A 23,629-nucleotide genomic window follows, 5' to 3' on the forward strand; every position below is an offset into this window, starting at 1 on the left:
TGTCCTTGGCTTGGGACTGTGTCATTTACATCTAAATGATGCTAAATTCTTCTATAATCAATGTTTTCCACAGCATGTCCCAATATTGTTTCAGACCTTTCTCCCAATTTTCCCTGGGTGCTCACCACAGAGTTTCTTTATATATGACCATAACTCTCCCCCAAAGTTCACTGTCCAACTTGACCCACTGTGTCAAATGGAATGCCTAAATCTATTAGAGTAGAGGTATCAATCCCATTCCCCCTTCTGAAGATAATGTCAGCAGCTCCTGTTATGGAATTCTGTGTTGATGTGTCTCACCTACATATTCTTTCAGTAAAGCATGCAGACTCATATTGTGTATCTGTACATGAGAAACAATAAGGGAAATACATCAGTGAAACACATTCTTATTTGTATGCTACAAAAGGCTGCAAACAGGAAAACAGCTCAGAACATAATACAGAACTGTTGTTAATATCATTGGGTAAATATATCACTGCAAGCTATGGATAAAGCAATGTAAGAAATGGTGTCAGCTTTGTTTAGTAAAACTGTTGGACTCAAGTGGCGTCAGATTTGTGAGCAACACAAACGGATTACATTGTCAGTGTTCTGCACAGCTATCATCATCAGTACAGGGTTAGAACAACACTACTGGACAGTGTGGATAAATTGTTTTTGTTACTCTAAAGCAGTCTAGGGTACCTACACTGATGTCTCACACCATGGTCTGGTCTGCCCTTACCACATATCAAAACAATTGGCACAGGATGCTTCATAGAGGAGACAGACTGGCTGACACTGCCATGTGGAGGTGAAGGAGCATGATTACAACTTGACTGTCTGGTCATGACTGCCGGGCTAACAGCAGATGGACTAGCTGTGGAAGTTTGTGCAAGTTGGAGCTTAGACATCAATGCCTAATGAACAAAGTTGATTCTTCTGAGAGGGGGCCTACTTCTTCAACTTGGCAATCAGCTAAGCACAGTCAGGGCAAGCAGAACGCTGCTTGTACTACTGCAATGCTTTAGCATTGTAGAGGCCAGGGATTTTATGGACCATGCCACAAATAACATACTTTCACTCTGTGCTGTCATTGCCTCACTGTATCTGTGCTCCTGTCCTTTATGCAGCACATCTAGCTAGTGTGCAACATGATCTGTGGCACAGGCAAGTGCATGGTTGTCAGATCCATAACATTGCTAGGAACATTCATTTGCCTGAAGAAGTAGACAGACACCCTCTCACACATGCCCATGCACACGAGCTGCACACCTATGTCTACTGTGATGGTCAGTATGTATGCATTGTGGGGAACTGTCTCAACATGGGTCTGTTGTTTGCAGGCCTCATCCTGGGTGAACAAGTTCCTTCCACATCTGAGGCTACAGCCACATTAACATGAGTGTCACTATCTTGGCCAGATGGTATCACCCTGTCACTGTCTTGTGTGCCAGAGGACATGCCACCATACACAACCACATCAGATCCCATAAAGGGATCAGTGGACAGGCTAATGGAGGATACAGGAAGTTGATGCATTACAAGAAGAGACAAATGACACAGATCAAGGCAATGTCCGTATCACATGCTGTGCATCATTAAAGACATATGACACATATATCTCACTGCAATCTAACAGATAATATTGACTTAACCATTGGGTCTTGTTGTGTATGTCATGGAATCTACATAACAGGAAGCTGACAATTATTTTATATTTCCTCTACATGACACGTGAGGAATACAAACATAACACACATCTGACAAGTCCTCATGGGAAGACAGCATGGTAGAAGAGGGATGAACTACAAATGTTCTAGGGAAACAAAGTCAGCATTATTAATCACATCATTGCCAGCATGAACCATTCGAACAGTGTTAAAACATACAATTGGTTTTACGTAGACATTCTGCTTGTTTGTGGACTGGATGATGACACAGTCTGTCGAATGAATGGATAGAAGGACACAGTATTAATGGAGGATAACAACAGGAATAAAAATGACATGTATGACAGATAGGTATTAGCATACCACTGACAAACTCCTACTGATATGAGTTTGCTTGTTGTACTGTGGATCCTGTAGTGGTAAAGTAATGAGAAAGGCAAAGCAGGCATGTCTGCAGGCATTGGAATGCTGACAGGATGGCATATACAACACAGTAAAAGGGGCTGCAGAAAAGGAAATTATAGCAGAATTCTTCATTTTAACGTTTAGATTTGGGCAACTTTAAAGAATTGCATTTATTTTCACGTTATTTCCGACATTATCTATGGGTCGTCTGCATGTCAGATATCTGTAACTCAAGGACTGCCTGTAGTGAATGCCATCAACTTCAGCACAGAGTATCTATAAATTATCAGTTAAACATTTTACTGAAAGCATCACAAAACTTCAGGATCCATAAACAGGCCACAGACACTACAGATCCTTTTTGCATTGACCCATTAGTTATAAGACTTGTTTTAAGAACCATCAATAAATAAATATCTGTAACAGTAAAACAACATAGTACATACAGATACTGTTGGAATCCTTAGGTTTCCTCATGTACCGAGTCATTTGCAAGCTATACAGATAATCTGTAAATCCGTCTTTATGTACTGTTCACTTTTGCTATGTAAATCTGTCTGCACAACTGCACATGGGAAATTACTGCATTTCATTGATGCAGATATCAACACCTGTATGCATACAGGCAAATCACACACCACTTCAGTAAGTTACAAACATTTGTCATAATGCACACATTTTCCATAAAAATAAATCTGAATAGATACATTTGAGAATGAATAATGTTAACATATGAGTATAATGAACATAACTCAACCTTATAGTGCAAGAGATCTGGACAAAGCCTAAAATAATGGGCCACAAAGGCCCAGAAATGGGAATCTATTTTAAATGTTGCACTTATAAATTTAGAAAGTGGTTAGAGTAACAAGAATTGTTTTAGCATGCCTTTTTGGAAGGATATGAAGTTTGAAACTCAAGTGTGTATCATTATTTAGTGACTTCAATCCTTAGTGATTTACTGGAAAACTACAAATTTTATGAAGAACAGACCAAAAATATAAGGAAAAAATCTGTACATTCTGCAAAAATTTGGACAGTTGAGAGGTATGTTAATGAGTTAACATTCCCCGAAACAGAAATGGTAGCAGGTGCCAATTTACCTTATCAGCTACCTATGACTCTGGTATAACTGAAAGTAAGCACAGTTAATATGCATTCGTCTTTTAACTAGCATTTGCTCTGTACATAATTAAAGAGATTCATTAAAATTCCAGATTTTGGAATCCCAAGTGTTCACATCCACATAAGTTCTTGAAATCTGGGGCATTAACCAATAGCTTGGAGTAACAAGAAGGTGCTCTGTGCAGGTACTCAATAGGTATCGATAAATGGTACCATGTGTAGTACTTGCTCATTATCTGCCAATTATCTGATATGACATAAGCACCACATTTAAATATTGATTTTGATGCAGTTATAGAGCAGACCTTTGCTACTGGCAAACTGAGAGGGACCTTCGTGAGCAATTTTCATATCTGACTATTTTTCCATTGGAGTATCAACATTATCAGGATGGTTACTTTCATAAGGCTTCAGCATATCTGGGCACATAACTGGACCAAGGAGGAGATTATGCAGATACTAACCTGCTACATTGGAATAGAGCATCTAATGATAGCCAGGCCATAGAACTTCTCGATGATCGACATTTGGAACAAGATTATTAATGAGCATCGATGACGTACCAAGATCTAGCAGACTGTAGTGCAGATTCACCACCACTACAGTGAGCTGCATTGGAGGGATGCAGATGCCCTTCCCTGCAGGGTTGCCGAAATGTGTCAGCAGCTGGTGGATGCATATAGTAGTGTCGTAATGCTAAGTATACCTAAGCAATCCTATGGATTTTTGAGATATAGCTGTGTCCCAAATATGTCATATACATGACTTTTATAACTATTAAGTATCTGTTCTGACAATTAGATCATCTTGATAACTATGAAATTGTGGTGACTGCTTGCCATATAAGTACGGGTTATATATTTTTTTGGAGCTTTTCTCCTCAGGTCTCCACTGAAAATGAGCCACAAGCCCAGCTGGACTAACTCAGTTAACAAATGCCAATAAATAAATAAATAAATAATAAATAAATATTCCCATGCTGTTAATTTGTTTACTAATGTTTATAGTGCACATAATGCTGAACATTGCAGATGTGCATCTATTTCCAGCATATAATGACATAATTTCATCCCTGATGTCTATAGAGCCTAGGCCACTGACAACTAGGTATTTCATAGTTATCTGCTATACTACGAAAGTATCACCTACTCTTCTTATATATGTGTGAATAGTAGCAAACTATTGAAAAAACAACTGAAGACTTCAAGAAGAAAAATTGACCAGAAGATAAACGCCACTCTTTTCTATAATAAACCACTGAAGTTTAATGTGAGCACTATTGTCCAATTACAATGAAGGAACTTCATCAGACAAATTGTTAAAATGCTTAACAGTTTAAATTGTCTTAAACAATCAATGACATCATGACCCCTCCCATATATAATTCCAATTGCAACTATAAAATATGAACTTTAAAGTTAAATAAATTCATTCATAAAATGTATATATAAAAAAATGAATAGCATAACATGATTAATAACAATTATCTCAGTAAAGGATTTAACTTTAGGACACATTTAAGTGAGCAACAGTGATTAAGCCCTGGATAAGCAAATGCATTTGTTTCTGATTGCCATAGCAACTCCCTCTCTTCAAGTTTTAAAGCCCAAGGGCCCCCTCTATGGTCAATCTCCATTTTTTCAATAACCATAATATGAAAAGAATGGTCAGCATATTCCAAGATATGCTTTGCTAGTGCATTGTTTTTATCCTGCCTCACCATACTGCAATGATGTTCATAAATTCTTTGTTTTAATGGTCTTTCCTTCTTCCCTATATAGAATGCCGGGCATAGTTTCCATCTAGCTAAATAAATTACCCCTTTGTATTACAGTCATATTTTCCTGTCAAAGCATATTTTATTTTTCCTATAGAGAAAGAGGAGGCTACAAGAATATATTTACTGTAGGGGCATCTGCCACACTTTCTCATGCCCTTATTGGGAACTTAAGGTTTAATGTTCCTGTTCAATAAGTCTTTTAGATTAGGGCCCCTTCTGAAAGTGACTTTAGGCTTTAAGCCAAATTTATCTCTCCAATTCACGTCATCCTTAATAAAGGGCCAATTTTTTATCAAAATGGCCCTTAGCTCCCTAGCATCATTTGAAAATACTTTGGTGAAGCTAGTTCTAAAATTTGATTTAACATTCATTGCTATAGGGTTTCCCGTTAAATCCAATTGTTGTTCGGACCTTCCTACCCCTGTATGAAACATTGGTTGGAAATGGCCTCTTAATCTTTTTCTCCCCATTTCCATTATGATCTCATCCAATAAAAAGGGTGGATAATCTCTGTTTGAGAACATCTCTTTAAGGTTCTAACACTCCATCTCAAAGTCTGAGCCAAGTGTGATCATTTTTGCCGGCCTGTCTACCTACCCCTTTATAACAGCTCTCTTTTAATAAAAGGGATGGTTGCTGCTGAAGTGGAGGAACTCATTGGAATATGTTGGCTTCTGGAAAATCTTAGCAATTAGTTTAAATTATCCTTATCCAACAAAACATCCAGATAGGTGATGGTTTTAGTTTCAAAATGATATGTAAAATCCCAAAAAAGGGGTCAAACTAGTTATAATGCCCATGAAATTTTCAACATCTGTTGAATAACCCGTAAAAAGTTAAAACATATCGTCCAGATACCTTGTGTACCATTGGACTCTTGTGCTGTAAATTTCTTGTTTAAATAAAATTTGATTTTTTCCAGTGGGCCATTACACAATTTGCAAATGTACTCCCGCAGGGTGACCCCATCACTACTCCTATTTTCTGGAGAAGCAATTCACCATAAAAAAGAAAATAATTATTAGTCAGAATAAGTTCTAGTAGGCTAAGGGTTAAATCAATCTCGTCTCCTGGTGCTCCCTTACCTATTAGGAATTCCCTTGTCCAATCCAGCCCTAAATTTTGTGGAATTACTGTATAGAGGTCTTTAACATCAATCATCAAAAAGTTAAAATCCTGAATAAATTCCAGATTATTAACTGCTTGTAAAAAGCCCCAGGAGTCCTTGTATATTTGACCCTCTGTTTCAAGATATTTCTTTAGTTTGCAATCCACAAATTTAGCACAAGCATAATATATGGAGTTTCTACCATCAATAATAGGCCAAAATGGTGGATTATTGATATTTGTATGTATTTTGGAAATCCCAAAAAGCATAGACGCAATGTGTGCAGGCATGTTCAAATAATTAAACTCATCAATATCAATGTATCCTTCAAGGAACAAGTAATTTATAGCATTTTTAAATCTCTGATAGGCCCCATTCATTTCATTCAGTGAAACACATACATATGCTTTATTGTCAAGCAAACCCTTCATTTTCACATTAAAATCCCCCTGATTCATAAACACAATGCCACCCCCTTTATCAGGGCACATAAACCTAGTGCCAGACAATCTTAAGTCCATAATGTTCTGAAATTCAGAACCTGTTAGATTTTTAACATCTTGTTTCCTGTTGAATAAAAGAGAACCCAACAGATGCCTAAAATCAGTTTCACAAGTTTTTTTTTCAAACAAGCTAATGTTAGCTTTAATAGGAGGGTTAAAATGCTGGAAACCCTAAAGTCTGCTAGAGCAGGCAGATTGTTTCCCAACAGAAATTGCAAGTTCAGTTTGTGTAAGTATAATTTTAAGTCCAGTAAAGGGTTAGCCAAACTCCCCTTTGAACAAGGAACAAAACTAAGCCCTTTAGCCAATGTTTCTGTCAATTCAAGTTTTATAACAGTGGCAGTATAATTATAAAACTGAAAGTCACCTTTTCTGTTACTGCAGGCACTGACATGGTGGAACGGTTCATTCATTCCATCAATAATGCCCCGGTCTGCTACCTCTTTCTCCGGTTCTGTTTCCTGGATCACTGATTGCCGCTGCTGTTGCTCCATGAAGTATTCGGATGAGTCCGTTGTCCATTCTGAAAATCCCAAGATGACGTGCCAGCATTATTTTGAGTTTGCCTATTACGTAGTCGAATGTCCCAATTCTCAGGGGTGTTTGTTCCTTCCTCGTTGACTGCAGATGCTGGTAAACCTGGCATATTAATGTTAGTTTCTATACTATTATTCATATTGGGCAATGAGGGATTAAAGTAAGTCATTTGCTGTGAAGAGGGTGGAGGAGGCTAAGCAGTTCCCGCCTTGTATTCTGTCTTATCTCTCTCAAGTTTTTTGGATTTCCCCGTTCTCATTTTTATAATGGTCACTTATATACTGCTATAGATGTGTCAGAAATCAAATTTATACCTTAAAAAGTTCACATCTGTTTTGATTTTCTGCTCAAGTTTGCATAAATCAGTTTTCAAGCTGTCCATTTGTATAGAATAATGCTTCAGTAAAGTTTCCAAAAACTCAGTCCCGTTTGTCAAATAGTTTTATTAACTCAAGATGAAAGGGAGAGTTTTGGATCAAGCTGTTCGGATGTCGCCACTGCCTAATTCCTCGGGGAATGTGTTGTCTCTGTATACATTTCTTGAGGTAGGCAACTTCAAGCTGTAATTTTTTAAATTTCATGAGTTTATCATCAAATTCTTTTAAATTGCTGACAATAGTATTCTCATTGGATTCAGAAGCCATTTCTTGGTTACGGGCAAAAATGCCATTCTGTTGAGAACTGAATGACATGTTTTGATCAAGCCTGGCATTTAATAGAGGGATATTATCAGCCGTATTAATAATACCAATCTGGGCTGCACCACCAGTATTTCCATGATTGTTGTAACTGACTGTAGGTGTCCCTTCTTGGTTATTTGCAGAATTAACCAAGAGACATGAAGAAATGGTACTCAAAGGCAAAGCAGTTTGATTATTAGGATCAGTACCATTCATATTTAAAAGTGGGAGGTGTCTACTTACCCCAGAAGTTGGTTGTGCTTCTCCCTGATTAATCCTGTTTGCTAAATCATTGCATCGATTAGTAAGTTGCTGCATGAGGAGTGTAAGTTGTCCCATTGCATTAGTAATTTCCATAGTACTTTCCTTTTGCGAAAATAATATAGGAGAGCTGGTGTTTCCATCTGGTTCCATGACGAGACAAACCAACAAACTATTAAAAACACAACTGAAGACTCCAAGAAGAAAAATTGACCAGAAAATAAACACCACTCCTTTCTATAATAAACCACTGAAGTTTAATGTGAGAACTTTCGTCCACTTACAATTAAGGAACTTCATCAGACAAATTGTTAAAATGCTTAACAGTTTAAATAGTCTTAAACAATCAATGACATCATGACCCCACCTATATATAACTCCAATTGCAACTATAAAATATGAACTTTAAAGTTAAATAAATTAATTCATAAAAAGTATATATAAACAAATTAATTGTGTAACATGATTAATAAAAATTATCTCAGTAAAGATTTTAACTTTAGGACACATTTAAGTGACCAACAGTGATTAAGTCCTGGATAAGCAAAAATGCATTTGTTTCTGTTTGCCATAGCAACTCCCTCTCTTCAAGTTCTAAAGCCCAAGGGCCCCCTCTAGGGTCAACCTCCATCTTTTCAATACCCATAATATGAAAGGAATGGTCAGCATATACCAAGATATACTTTGCTAGTGCAATGTTTTTATCCTGCCTCACCATACTGTAATGATGTTCATAAATTCTTTGTTTTAATGGCCTTTCCATTGTCCCTATATAAAATGCGGGGCATAGTTTACATCTAGCTAAATAAATGACCCCCCTTTGTACTGCAGTCATATTTTCCTGTCAAAGCATATTTTATTTTTCCTATAGAGAAAGAGGAGGCTACAAGAATATGTTTACAGTGGGGGCATCTGCCACACTTTCTCATGCCCTTATTGAGAACGTATAGTTTAATATTCTTGTTCAATAAGTCTTTTAAATTAGGGTCTCTTCTGAAAGTGACTTTAGGCTCTAAGCCCATTTTTATCTCTCAAATCCACATCATCCTTAATAAAGGTCCAATTATTTATCAAAATGGCCCTTAGCTCCCTAGCATCATTCGAAAATACTGTGGTGAAGCTAATTCTAAAATTTGATTTAACATTCATTGCTATAGGGTTTCCTGTTAAATCCAATTGTTGCTCTGACCTTCCTACCCCTTTATAGGTTCATAGGTTCATAGGTTGGTACTGAGCTATCTGCTTGAATGCATATATTAGCCCAGCCACGTTGTGTGGTATTCACCGCCCCTTTAGTAGTTCCCTAGACCCTTGTACTAGCAGCTAGTACCCTTTGCCCCTATCTAGTAGTGCTGTTGGTGTGATCCCCGGTGTGAACTTTCTGTTACCCATCCACTCAGAGTGAGGGGCTCTGTCTTATGTAGATCGCGACCCTGTTCCATAGTAAGGGAAATCTCTGTGAAGGGAATCTATCCCTCCAGCATGTTCTATTCATTGTTGTGTTGAGGTTTATATCCCTAGAGCGTGTAGCTCGAGTAGATTTGGTTTTGCTAAGATGGAGCATGTTCAACAATTGTGGCCTCTTAGTCTTTTTCTCCCCACTTCTGTTATGATCTCATCCAATAAAAAGGGTGGATAACCCCTGTTTGAGAACATTTCTTTAAGGTTGTTGCACTCCATCTCAAAGTCTGAGTCAAGTGTGACTACCTGCCCCTTTACAACAGCTCTTGTTTGATAAAAGGGATGGTTGCTGCTGAAGTGGAGGAAATCATTGGAATATGTTGGCTTCTGAAAAATATTGGCAATGTGGTGTTTATGTGTGAATAGTAATTGATCAATAATATATTTACTTCCTTCCTCTTAGTAAAGCAAATATTATTATTACAGTCCTATTGGTTTAAGCCAAGAGAAATGCATGTCTGACTCCTTACACATGTCTTTTCATTTATATGTTGATAGCTGTTATTTCATTAGATTATAATAGTCAATAGTGGTTATGTGTTGGATGTTCCCATATTCATCCATTATCCACAGGAATATGGATACACACACATGCAGTAACCTTTGGTTAAGAAAAAATGAGTGCTGGCTCAGAGCTCATCATGGAAAGAAACAGGCCAGCCTGTCTATATTTTGGCATGCTGTGAGTTCAACACTATAGACGGAAACCTATCATTATATTGTTATCTTTGTCTATTTCACATATTGTCAAATATTCTTCTCTATATAACTGCTTATTGATATTAACTGTTATTCTGTGCATGGTTACAAACAACACATTTATTCCTAGATTTCCTCATCCTTATCTTTTGAGGGAGTCAGATGATCAGACTTAGTTGAAATACAGAAAAAGGAGATACAGTGATCTATACATTTGATATGTGATGTGCACTTTGGTGAGTGTGTTTAACATTATAAAATGGATATGGTGGTCTCTGATGTTCTTAGAACCTCATCTGAGTAACATATGTCCCTGTTATTTGAGGACTACATCATTCGTAGCTGCTCTTTTCTTTTCACAGGCAATAAGGACAGGACCATAAATCATGCCCTGTGCATCGAGCAGATGCTCAGGCTTAAGAAGCAGTGTAGGGAGAGAGGTATGTTGCTTATTTTTTTCTTTGTTAAATGAAATCTATCTGATCCCTTTTAGAGGGCCATATTTTTTACATTAACATGTAGATTGCTTAGAATGCTGGAATATCTATCATGCACCAGTAAGGTAAGTGCAGTAATCACATTATAACTGTACTTATACAAGTATAATTGAAATAAAAATATGCTTAGGTATCATTTAGCAGCAAATCATTCTGAAGCTAGTTTTTAAAATGTATGCCACAACCTAATTTACAGTTGAATTTGTTTAACTGTCACACACATAGTCAGTGGATGTTTTACCTATAGGTTTTACATGCTGTGATTGTTGTTTGCAGTATATATGTTGATGTGTTAGTGGATGTGGTTGCCAGTGGCTGCTATGCATATCCTGTCTGTTCACATACTGAATGGGTGTCAGCTGTATCAGTGTTTTCACTGTTGTTGACAGATTGTGTGGCGTGCTTTCAACATTAGTATTGCATCTGCCTACAACACTTTGGGTGTTTTTGTTATAACATATTTGTATTCTGTGCTTGTGGTTACTTGTGTATATAAATATTTATTTGCGCCATTTCATAATCAACTAGCCTCATCAGGATGTTCCTATAGCTACTGATTGCTAATAAATGTAGTTAAGTCATGCATACAGTTGCAGAAAGACAATACTGTTTGTGCAGTATATACTGGATTCTCATGTGTCACAGGCTGTGACTATGTTTATAATTGAACATTATTACTATTTTTACTGTTGCATTCCTTATATTCATGTGGGGTCACCCACAGACCATGCTGCCTGACACAGATGTTTGTCATATGGCTTGCAAATTTTCCATGATATTGCATCTCACTTTGTCTTCATTTTAATAATGTTAATTGGAGGCTGTTCATATGAGTCATTATATACAGAGATCAAAATTTACACTCACACGCAAACAAAGCTGCTCAGGGATCACATGCAAGGGAGAAAAGAAGGGAAATAATGAAATCCTGTCAGACACTCAGTTGGACAGTTAACTGAGGCAGAAAGCATTATGAGACAGTGCAGGTCCCAATATTAATTTTATCTTGTCATTTATAAGTTTTTACTTTGTCAAAAGTCAAGTTATGGTAATGTTACATTGGACAGTGTCGGGCACAGGGATGCCGGGAAGCATACGCACTATACTAATTTCAGTACAACTTCTTTAGAAGAGGGGGTAGCTTTTTTAAAAAAAAAACGTACGTACATATTTTTTCGTTTTTAAACAGTGTTGGCTCCTTTAAGGAACACGCCAGCCAGTCGGAAGTGAGCTCATGTCATGTCTGGCTGGCTGCGAGTGGGAAATGTGCAGTAGTGAGTGAGTGGAAGACAATCGCAAATGGATTATTGCTGCAAGCGGGAAATGTGAAGATGTAGTGAGTGGAAGGCAATCGCAAATGGATTATCGCAAACAGATTATCAGGTAAGGTGTGTGTGTGTGTGTGTGTGTGTGTGTGTGTGTGTGTGTGTGTGTGTGTGTGTGCGTTCATGGGTAAGAATGTGTGTGCGTGAGTAAGTCAATGAGTAAGATTCTGTGTGTGTGTGAGACAGTAACTGATAGTGCTTAACTATCTCCTCTTTAGCAAACTGTCACTGATTTTGAATCTCAATATTAAAGTGGTTATTATACATACTTTCATTAACTTGCTAACACCCAGGCATCTGAGGTATGCAGTTCTGAATAAAGTTGTGTGGCTGATATGTGTTTCTGTGTGCTCATGTATGTGCATGATGCCTCTTAACTGCATCTGTTGTTGTTGAATATCCTTGATTGTCTCATATGTTTTGTCCTCTCTTCATACAATTTGAGGTTTTCTAACAGTCACTCAATAATGACACAGTTATTTGAGTTTCAGATTCTAAATACCTCAGAAAATGCATACTAATGCACAGCACTATTATTCTAGCAACTTTCTAAGGATACAACACCATTACTTATAATCTGTACCTGACTTTGGTCTTTGCTCCCTATTTCTTTTTGGGCTTTATCCAAGATTTTAGAGCTAAGAATCTTAAGCTACAGTATGTCTCACAACAGTGACTAAAAATATCACTGCAGCCATTAAGTATACACTTATTCATTCATTTGATCATGTGTGTGTGTAAATGCCCCCACATAATACACCTGCTGGTTATAGGTGTTCAGGCTCAAACCATGTACCTTTGCTTCAGGGCGAAAAGAGCCTAAAGTCCCTAACCACCACCATTTCTCAGCTTTGCTTACATTTGTTTTTCTAACAGTTGTGAACTATGGTGTGTGGTGAGAAATGAGAACTGAAGTTATATTTCTCCCATTATTGTTTTTGTTGTTTGTCCAGGTTTTTTGTGCTATGGTGTGAAGTGAGAACTGAATTTGTATTCCCTCATTATTGGCTTTGTTTGTCCAGGTTTTTTGTGCTAAGAGGTTGAGAGCTATCTAAATGATAGCCATTAAGTTTGTCTTCCTATTTTTCAAACTGCTGATTTAGCATAGTGGTATGTTACACTAACTGTAATGCATATGGTTCTGGGTTCAAGGCATGCATGGTAATTATTCTAGCAACTTTCCAAAATTATACAAGCAATGTTTAAAATGTGCCCCTGGTTTTTGGGCTTTGCCCCCCCCCAATAAATGTTGGCTTTTTCCAGATTTCTTGTGCTGCAAAGTTCAGAGATACAGCTGAGTGTCGACATTTTACAAGGAGCTGAGAGCTTCAGGGGGAACTAAGGTTTAGTGCTGCTTATGCTAAATCGGCTTGTACTGTTAATAGCACAACAGGTAGTGTTCTTGCTTTTGATGCAGAAGGCTGTGGGTTCTTCTCCCACAGTAGGTAGATGCATTACTGATACTGTACTGTGTTGTAAAGGGGGGTGGATTCTGTAGTCCGTTTTGGTGAAGATATCTAGTAGTAACTATGAACTTGTTATCAGTTTGCCATCCATTCCCTATTGCAATATTATTAGCGTATCATTGTTTTTAATGCAACATAGGCAATTTATTCCTCAAGGGCAACAGACACTTTATTTGTAGATAAAACCATGAAATATAAAGTTGTTTGCTAGCAGCATCCTCTTCATTAGTTACAGATTTCTTTAATGTGGAATTATGTAGATGGCTTTTACTAGTTCAGAGATTGTGCATATTTACTGATACTGGTGGACTGCAGAAGTTTGAGTAGACTTTTATGATGGAAATGTTATGAATTGGGCTGTTTTGTCATTATTGGTGCATGCATTTTGTTTCATTGGTTACTGGAAAAATGTTCAAAACAATAAATTTAAAATGCTCTCTAAAAACTATACTGTATTGTACAAGGAATATAATTTAATACAATCAGGAAGGTGTATCAAAGAGCATGTGTATGTTTCATGTGCAAGGGGCCTATGATTTGAAAACAGCCCAAAGTTCATCTTTATCTGCCACTGGTAAAATGTATTTTCTTTGAATGTGCGTTTCAATGCTGTTTCAATCAATGTGAGTTTCAAGGGAAGAGAAGTTTTAATGCTAAATCTAGTTTCATCGTGAGACTGCATTGCTTTGTTTAGCAGATATTTATTGGCGTTCATGCTGTAAAATGCAAAATAAAACTTTTCCAGCAAATCATTTAGGAATGAAGTCACTAAATAATGACCGGCGTTACGTTTCAGATGTCATAATCTTCAGAAAAATGCATGCTAAAGCAAGACCTGATATTCTATCAACTGTCTTAAGTTTATACAAGATCAATTTTTAGTACTGTTTGTATGTTCCCCTAATATATTTGGCCTTGCCCAGATTTCCTGCATTAAGAGGTTGAAAGGTATGTGCAAATAAATCGCTTTATAGAATTAGGAATATCCAAACCTCTCAACTGTTCCCAATTTTGGCTCAAAATGTTGCTCTCCCCCTAATAATCTCTCTGCAAAATAGCAATTTTGGAAGAAAACGTGCAGGATTTACTTTTATAAATAACTGTAATGATCAGAGTTATATCATCATCTTCTTTCAGCTGTTTCTGTTAGGGGTCGCCACAGCAGATCACCTGTTTCCATTTCTTCCTGTACTCTGCATCTTACTCTGTCACACCAACCACCTGCATGTCCTCTCTCACCACAGTATATTACTTTTATTTCAGAAATGCATGTAGATTCTCTAATTTTGTCAGCTGCTCAAGTTAACTGTGCTCATATTAAAATGGTGTCCCTTCTTTGACAGGTTCCCAGCTGTATTGCCTGGCAATTTTATATTTTTGCATCACATTTTTGGCCCGTTTTTCATAAAATTGCGGTTTTCTGGCAAATTAGTGGCAAATCATTAAAGACTGAAGTTAGAAAATAATGGCAGACATTTGAGTTTCAGATTTCATACCTTACAGAAAATTCGTACTAATACAAGACCTACTACTATTCTATTATCTTTCTAAGTTTATAAGAGCAATATTTAAAAAAATGTCTTTATTTTTGGGCCTTTGCCTCAGGTTTATTTATGAGTTTGTTGTTCTAAGAGGTTGAGAGGTATTTTTGTGTGTGTGTGTGTGTGTGTGTGTGTGTGTGTGTGTGTGTGTGTGTGTGTGTGTGTGTGTGTGTGTGTGTGTGTGAGGTAGGTAGGTAGCATAGGTTCATAGGTTCATAGGTTCATACTAGGCTATCTGCCCGAGGGCATTTACAAGCCTAGCCCATAGTTTTGTGGCTTACGCCACCCCTTTAGTATGGGGAACTATACCCATTATTTTGCTGTGCCTCTGTCGAGCAGTGACACTGAGGTAATCCCTGGGGTATATCTGCGATCTCCCATCCATTGGTCAAGATTTCTCTTGAACAAGGCCAGCGAGGTGCTCTGCCTCACATATACTGGGATTTTATTCCACAGCATAGGGAGTCTTTGGGTGATGAATCTATCCCTCCAGCACGTCCTATTAATAGCCGTGTCGAGGTTTAAGTCTCCCGCCCTTGTGGCTCTGATGGATCTAGATTTTTTGAGGTGCAGCATATTCATCAAATGTGGGTTTGACATGGCCTTGTATGTTAGGCAAAGGTCACCTCTGAGCAAGCGGTAAGCGACTGAATAGAGCTGGAGTTCTTTCAGTCGGGCAGCATAGGACAGATGTTTGAGACCCTTTATCCTTTTGGTGAGGAACTTTTGTGGCCTCTCCAGCTGCTGCAAGTGTCGGGTCAGATACATTCCGAATGGGGCATTGTACTCAATCATTGGTCTGATGAGTGATGAGTATAGGGAGACTATGACCTCCCTTGATCTAGATGAGAATCCCTTCATGATAAGGTGGGCAATGTAGAAGGTCTTCCTAACTACTTTAGCTACATGGGTGTCGAATGACAGACTACTATCAACCTGGGTCCCCAGGTCCCTGATAACTTCTTCTGTGCTCAGTGGATTGCCACCTATTTGGTAGCTAGGGGTAACCTTGTTTTTCACGAAGGGTATGACTATGCATTTTTTGGCATTTAACTTTAGGCCATGGCTCTGGCACCAGTTATCCATTTCTGTGAGACCCTTCTGAAGGATATCTGTGTCAGATGTGTTTTCTACTATGGCGCCCAGTTTGCAGTCATCTGCAAACTTTGTCAGCCATAACCCTCCTGTGTTTGCTTGTACTTTGGAAAAGTAGATGCCAAACAAGAGTGGGCCCAGGACTGAGCCCTGTGGTACACCACTTGTGACAGGCTTTGAGTCTGACATGGCGCCAGCAACTCTGACCCTGTGGGTTCTGTCACTCAGCCAGTTTGCAACCCATCTTGTGATGTATGGGTTAACATTTAAGCTGATGAGTTTTTCAATGATACCCGAGTGGGGTATTGTATCTAAGGCCTTCGCCAGATCGAGGTAGGCTGTATGGACTGCCTTCCCCTCATCAATGGCTTTGGTGACTGTTCCGAAAAAGTCAACCAAGTTTAGAAGGCATGATCTGCCTTTGACAAAGCCAAACTGGGATGGATCCAAATTCTGCAAATTCCCTATGTCTTTATTTATGAGGTCCATTATGATCCTCTCCATGGCTTTGCAGATAAGGCTTGTCAAGCTAATGGGCCGGTAATTTCCAGGGTCGGTGGAGGCACCGCCTTTGTGAAGTGGGACCACAGTTGCAGTGCGCCACTCGCTGGGTACGTATCCAGAGGTAAGACTATGATTAAACAGCTGTCCTAGCTGTGGGTTTAATTCCTCATTGAGTTCGTGGAGCACACAGCCGGGGACACCATCAGGTCCCATGGATGCTGTGTTTTTTGCTTTGGAGAGAGCAGTTCTCACTTGGGCATTGGAGATGTTTGGGGGGCTGCAATCACTTGGTATAGATATCTCTCCTTTTGGGGGAGGGGAGAAGTTTGCACTGAACCTGTCAGCCAGTATGTTGGCAATGTCTGTAGGATCAGTAATCTTCACATAATTTTGAACTAGTTCTGAGCATATCTGGGAGTTTCCTCCCAGGTTTCTAACATAGCTAAAGAAGGCCTTATGATTGTCTTTTGAGTCTTTAGCTATTTTTCTCTCAAAATTTGCTTTGGATGATTTTATGAGAGCTCTTAGTTTTTTACTTATAGTGATCAAGGGTGTCTTACCTTTTAAGGATTTTGCTCTATCTTGTAGTAGCTTCCTCCTTTTGTTGTAGAGTTTGTTTATGGCTGGGGTCCACCAGACTGGACGCTTGCCTTTGGTACAAAGAGTCTTTGTTTTGCTTGGGATTGCCTTATCCATGCAGTCCTGCAGGTGCTGGTAGAAGGCATTTGTAAGTGATTCAGCGGCTTGAGTACTGTTTTCCGCCGGCTCGGGGGCCTTAAAGGAAACCACACTAGTCTTTAGAAGTGTGAAGTCGGCTTTTGAGAAGTTCTTTACTGTGGTCTTTTTTATTTCAGGTGGGGTGGGATGAGGACCTCCAGCGAGATTAGTTTGTGATCTGATCTCACCAGTGAGGGGTATACTTCCGGTGTTGAACATTGTGCTCCCATGTTCGTGATGATGAGATCAAGTATGTTTTCTCCTCTTGTGGGGATGGTGACTAGTTGTTCCATGGCATTTGAGTTTATGAATTCCAGGAACTTTTGGGCTAGGGTGTTTGGGCTTGAGTAGTGTTCCCAGTCTATATTAGGGTAATTGAAGTCACCTAGTATGATGGTGTTTGGTGATACATTTATCCCCTCTAGTGTTTTCAGGAAGGCCATGTGAGGTTCCTGAGTTTGTGAGGGTGGCCTGTAACATGCTACAATTTGCAGAGCAGTCTTGCCTATGGTTAATTGCACCTGGATGGTCTCCGATGCATCGTGCGTTGCCACCAGTCTTGAGGTGTGGGTGTCCTTGATGAATATGGATACCCCCCCTCCTTTCTTGGTATTGTCCGGATTTTGGGGCCGGAACGCATGATAAGAGGTAAAACCTGATAGTGCTGGGGTGCTCTCAGGAGCCTTGAACCAGGTTTCTGTCACTGCACAGACATCGATGTTCTCCATACTGAGAAGGGCCTCGAGTGCATGCATTTTGAGATTTAGACTTCTGGCATTGAGCAGCATTACCCTTAGTTTTTTCCTTTTTTGTGTTCTAGGGTGGTAGGTTTAGAATTTGAGCCTTGCCTAAAAAAGGCACTATGGGGGTGGCAAGAGCCTTTGCCAATATCCGGAATCCCAGGGGTGACAGGTGCAAGCCGTCCCTTGCGAAGCAGCGTGACTTGTCCAGCATGTCATCCCAGGCAGACAGACATTGGATCCCCTTTGAATGACACCAGAGTTTAAGCCAATTGTTAAAGCTGATCATCTTATCTCTGTATTGTGGCATCATTCTTGGTGAAGGTAGGATACTGCTCAAGGTCAGGGTCATACCTGCCTGGGCTACATAATCAGAGAGCTCCTCAATGTCTCTTTTCATGTAGTCCAAGCAGGTACGTCTCAGGTCGTTTACACCAGCGTGGACAATGACTGAGTTGTATTTGTACCTGCTGTTGAGAGACCTGAGTGCTTGCGTTATGTGGCGGATTCTAGCGCCCGACATATCTCTCAACTGTCCAAATTTTGCAGAATGTTGAGATTTTTGCCTCATATTTTTTGTCTCTTCATCATAAATTTTGTGATTTTCTAGAAAATCATTGAAGGCTGAAGTTGCTAAATAATGACAGACATTTGAGTTTCAGACTTCATGTCCTTTAGAAAAATTCATACTAGCACAAATCCTGTTATTCTAGCAACTTTCTCATACTAGCACAAATCCTGTTATTCTAGCAACTTTCTAAGTTCACGAGAGCATTATTTAATATCTGTCCCTGTTTATTTTAGGCTTTGTCCATATTTCTTGCACTAAGAGGTAAGTAGGGGTGTGTGTGTGAATGAAACACCCTAGTTAGGGGTAGCAGGTGGTTAGTAATTTACTCAAGCTCAAAACCTGTACCTTAGTTACAGAAAACAAAAGCATGAATCCTCTACCCCAACTACCATGCTGCATTTTTCAAAGAACTGACTTTCAGGTTCATTTTCAATTCAAGGAACCGAGTTTGATTGAATCTATATTATATTACTAAAGAGGCATTACAGCGAATGCCTCTTCATCGACACTAAAAGAGTGAACCATGAATTATGAGAATGGCCATAGCTTGGCTGGGGAGGGGGGTAGCAGTTTGAGAGCTGTGAGTACAAATTTGAAAATCCTAGCTACACCCCTGGTCGGGCATGCTTCCCTTTAAATGTCAGAATGTGTTACATGTGCTTGCTTTGTATATGCTTGCCATGCTTAATGCTGGCCAATAAACAAGTGCTGATGTCATGTCATGATTTCCACTGATAAGCTTTGCTATATATGCCATTGTATGCCATTGCATGGCCTTGATCGAACTGGTCACATTGTGTAATGAATACAGTCTCCCTGACATGATCTGTTATTGGACATGTCCATAAGATAGATAAAATGATATAAGGAAGATGTGTGAATAAGAAGCCATTCATTAACAGCAATTCAGTTAATCATAATTGTGCTACTTTCTAATGTTTGCACCATTTCAACTTGAATGTATGCTCATATACCTTCAGTCTCATGTTTGTAGATGCAGAACTCACCAGTGGATGAAAAGTTAATTTATGTAGCTTAGAGTGTAGATCATAGGATCATAGGAGGTTACTAGGCTAATGGCCCTGGGAGCCTTACAAGCCTAGCCAAGAGGTTATCCCCAAAAAAGAAGCCTAAGTCAGCACCTGTCACCCCTGTCAATGAGGGGCAAAGATGGAACAACTGGGACAATTTTGTGGGTTCCTATTCACTCACCAAGGTTGCACATGAAGACGGTCAGCGAGCTAGTCTGTTTGACATGTATGGGAAGTCTAGTCAGCCTCTGAGAGACAAACCTGTCTCTCCAGCAGGTTTTGTTGATGTTGCATATTTGATTTAGGCCTATTGAGTGGGTAATCTGCGAGGAGTTAGACTTACAGATAAGGGAGCATCTCTAGTAGGGCAGGGTCCAATATTGCTTTATAGGTGAGACACAAATCACCTCTGAGCAATCTGTATGATGGTGAGTAGAGTGATAGGGATTTGAGCCTGTCCATACAGAACAGGTGCTGTAGGCCATGGATTCTCTTTGTCAGGTATTTCTGTGGCATTTCCAGTTGGTGCAGGTGTTTGAAGAGGTACATAGCAAATGGGTCATTATACTCAATTATAAGTCTAATAAGGGAGGGGTACAGAGAGATAATAACCTCTTTTTTTTCTGGATGCAATCCCTTTACTTATGAGATGAACCAAGTAAAAGGCTTTTCTGAACACCGCCGCCACATGATGGTTGAATGTGAGATTGTTGTCAACCTGAGTAACCAGGTCTCTTACCACAGGTTGTGTGCTTAGGGGGTAGCCATTGATGTGGTAATCAGTAGGGGCCATATTTTTGCTGATTGGTATGATAATACAGTTTTTGAGATTAACTTAAGGCCATGACTTTGGCACCAGTTATTTGTTGCTGTGAGACCCTCTTGCAGTATGTTAACATCATTTGCTGAGTCAATGACAGCACCCAACTTACAGTCATCCGCAAACCTGGTCAGCCACAGGCCCTTTGTCTTTGCTTGGAGCTCTGAGAAGTAGATGCCAAACAGTAAGGGTCCCAGGATGGATCCCTGGGGAACACCACTATTGACAGATCTGTTGTCCGAGGTGGCAGCACCTATCTTGAGCCAGTTGGCCACCCATCTGATGAGACAGGGATTAACATCAAGTTGTGTTAGCTTTTCAGTGATGCCTGAGTGGGGGATTGTGTCAAAGGCCTTGGCCAGGTCAAGGTAAGCTGTATGTACTGACTTTTCCTCATGCAGGGCCTTGATGACAGTCTCAAAGAAGTCAACTAGGTTCAATAGGCAAGATCTGCCCCTGCCGAATCCGAATTGGGTGGGGTCGAGTGCTTGGAGATTGCCTATGTCCTTGTTTATGAGATCCATAATAATATACTCCATGGCTTTACAGATCAGACTTGTCAAGATAATAGGACAATAGTTTTCTGAGTCAGTAGAGGAACTACCTTTGTGCAAGGGGATGACAAAGGTGGTTCTCCACTGTGCTGGAATAAAGCCACTAATTAGGCTGTGGTTGAATAGGGTGCTCAATGTCGAAGCTAGTTCTTGCTGGAGATAGTGCAGAATACAGCACAGGATACTATCAGGTCCATGGAAGCTGTGTTCTTTGTCTTGGATAGGGCCTTTAACTCTTGATCTATGGAGATGTGAGTTGTGGGGCAAGTATTGGGGATGTTGTGTGGACTTTTTGTGGTTGATAGTGGGGTGAAGTTTGAGTTGAATCTATTAGCTAGCAGATTGGCTAAGTCAACAGGATCAGTCTAAATACACATTGGTCTCAATTTAATGTCAGCTATGGTCTTCATGGGAATGCACACTGTGACAGACATTTACTTTTCAATTATATGGTTTAGAAACTGACATGCTTCACATATGGTGATACACTGGACTATGATCAGAATATATTTTAACATTTCATGAGGACTATTTTCTGCCTGTTCATTTTGTCACAGTGGGTATGTTATGCAGACAGATAGTATCAGGTATGCTTATGTAATTTCTGTCCTGTGTTGCAATTCATCTTGACAGAGCATGGGACCTGTAAATGATTGTCAATCAGATGTAGATGATGAGTGCATGCCAGGCCAGTGCCAGAATGTTCAGATGATGACGACCCATGACTATGACAAATATCACAACCAGGAAGCTGGACCTGCACCTGCATGAGCCATCATCTCTGTTGCACTCTGTAAGGTCCATAAGTATTGTTTGTGTGCTCCAGTTGTGTAATGCTACCAACATGCTGTTTGCCATATAATTGACTGGACTGTATTTGTACTATTGTGCACACATACCACATAGCTGCAGTGCGTATATGTTTCATGTGCCAACATACAATGCAGATATCATCATGTGACATTTAATCATATTTCAATATGTGCATGACAAGCATCAGCTGTCTATGCATTGTAGCAGTTAACCTGCAACTACTGCTACAACAATTCCATTGTAAACATGTTTCACTGAGAGAAACTGACAGACAACACACATTGTCTATAGTCCAGTACTACCACAATGGTATATGTATTCTTATTATATTTTTTGTACCCTAAGTAGATTCCAAAGCATTTTTCTTCATGTAGATAGCAAATGTTAGAGATGTGATGGGGAAGAATGAGAAAATTAGAACATATTTTTTGGGAGTGTAACGAGCCCACAGATTTTAAAAATTCCCTGCAGACTAAACTACTGGGTGAGCAAATTGGTGTAACTAAAGAAATGATTTATTTATTTTTTTAAATATGAAACAAAATCATATTTACCTAGAAATAGTAAGGCCTTTCTTAGTCTAATTATGGTGGCTGCCAAAAAAAAGCAGTTACTAGGAGATGGAAATCAAAAAGTAGTGAATATAGTAACAGAGATAAAACAACTGGAAATGGAATATTTAGAAAAGAGCAGGAGCAATTTCACAGAAAATATGGGAATTGTGGGGAACAATACATGCAAAATAATATTTTGTAGGAATAAGTTTTAAAAGAAGGCAGGATTTGAATGAACTATGTAATGTTTGACTGACAATGACTGGATAAATCATAAGTGATGTATAATGTTTGCAACTAAAAATATGTCAGTATGGTTTGTTTTTATTTATATAAATGTATGATTGTCTATGTCATAAATCTTAACTTAATAAAGATGATTCTTGTTTGAAAAAAAAAAGATTTGTGCATTGCTATATCATGGATATGCAACAGATGGACATGTCATTGTCCACGTGTTTTGAATGACAATTGTCATGCTGTTCCACTGGCATGCTATCATTCTGTGTGCCATATGTTGGCAATGCTAATGCCATGTTGGATTATATAAATGTATAGCATACCTATGGGCAGTGCTGTTTTTCTGACTGTAGCGAACGCCAGTTTAACATTCATGTATACTCCATAGTAAGGAAATGTATTAATTAACAATACAATATGCTGTGTTTGCTGTATGTTACACTTCCGCATTTATTCCTTATTCACATAAGTTCACACCATCTATCAATATTTATACATATTAACTGATAATTGTGCATGTCTCTTCTCACAGTCCAATCCATACTGAATGGAGAGATGATAAAATTAGCAAGCAAAGGAGAGTAGTCTTGCTGGAATTGAATTCATCCTCAAGTCTTGGCGAGTACCTTCATGAGGTGGACTCTGTTTTTACAAAATCTCACCAAGATGACATTGATATATAGACGGTATTTTATATAGCATATATCAAAGTAGGTTAAAAATAAAAAAGAGAACTGGGATAAAAAACTGCTCAATCCTGGTAGGCGATCTCATGCCAGGACTGGAAAAAATGATAGGATAGAACTTCAAGACACAGAAACATTCCTACAATGGGGTTAGGCCAGACTCGGAGAGAGAACAGCCTCCCATCCTATTATAGAAAGAAGTTGTAGTCCACAACAAAAACAAAAACCTAACAGGCCAAAAAACAGCCATAAAGATGACAG

The sequence above is a fragment of the Protopterus annectens genome, chromosome 3.part0, assembly GCF_019279795.1.
Source record: "Protopterus annectens isolate FY-2018-M chromosome 3.part0, PAN1.0, whole genome shotgun sequence".
Lineage (NCBI taxonomy): Eukaryota > Metazoa > Chordata > Ceratodontiformes > Protopteridae > Protopterus > Protopterus annectens.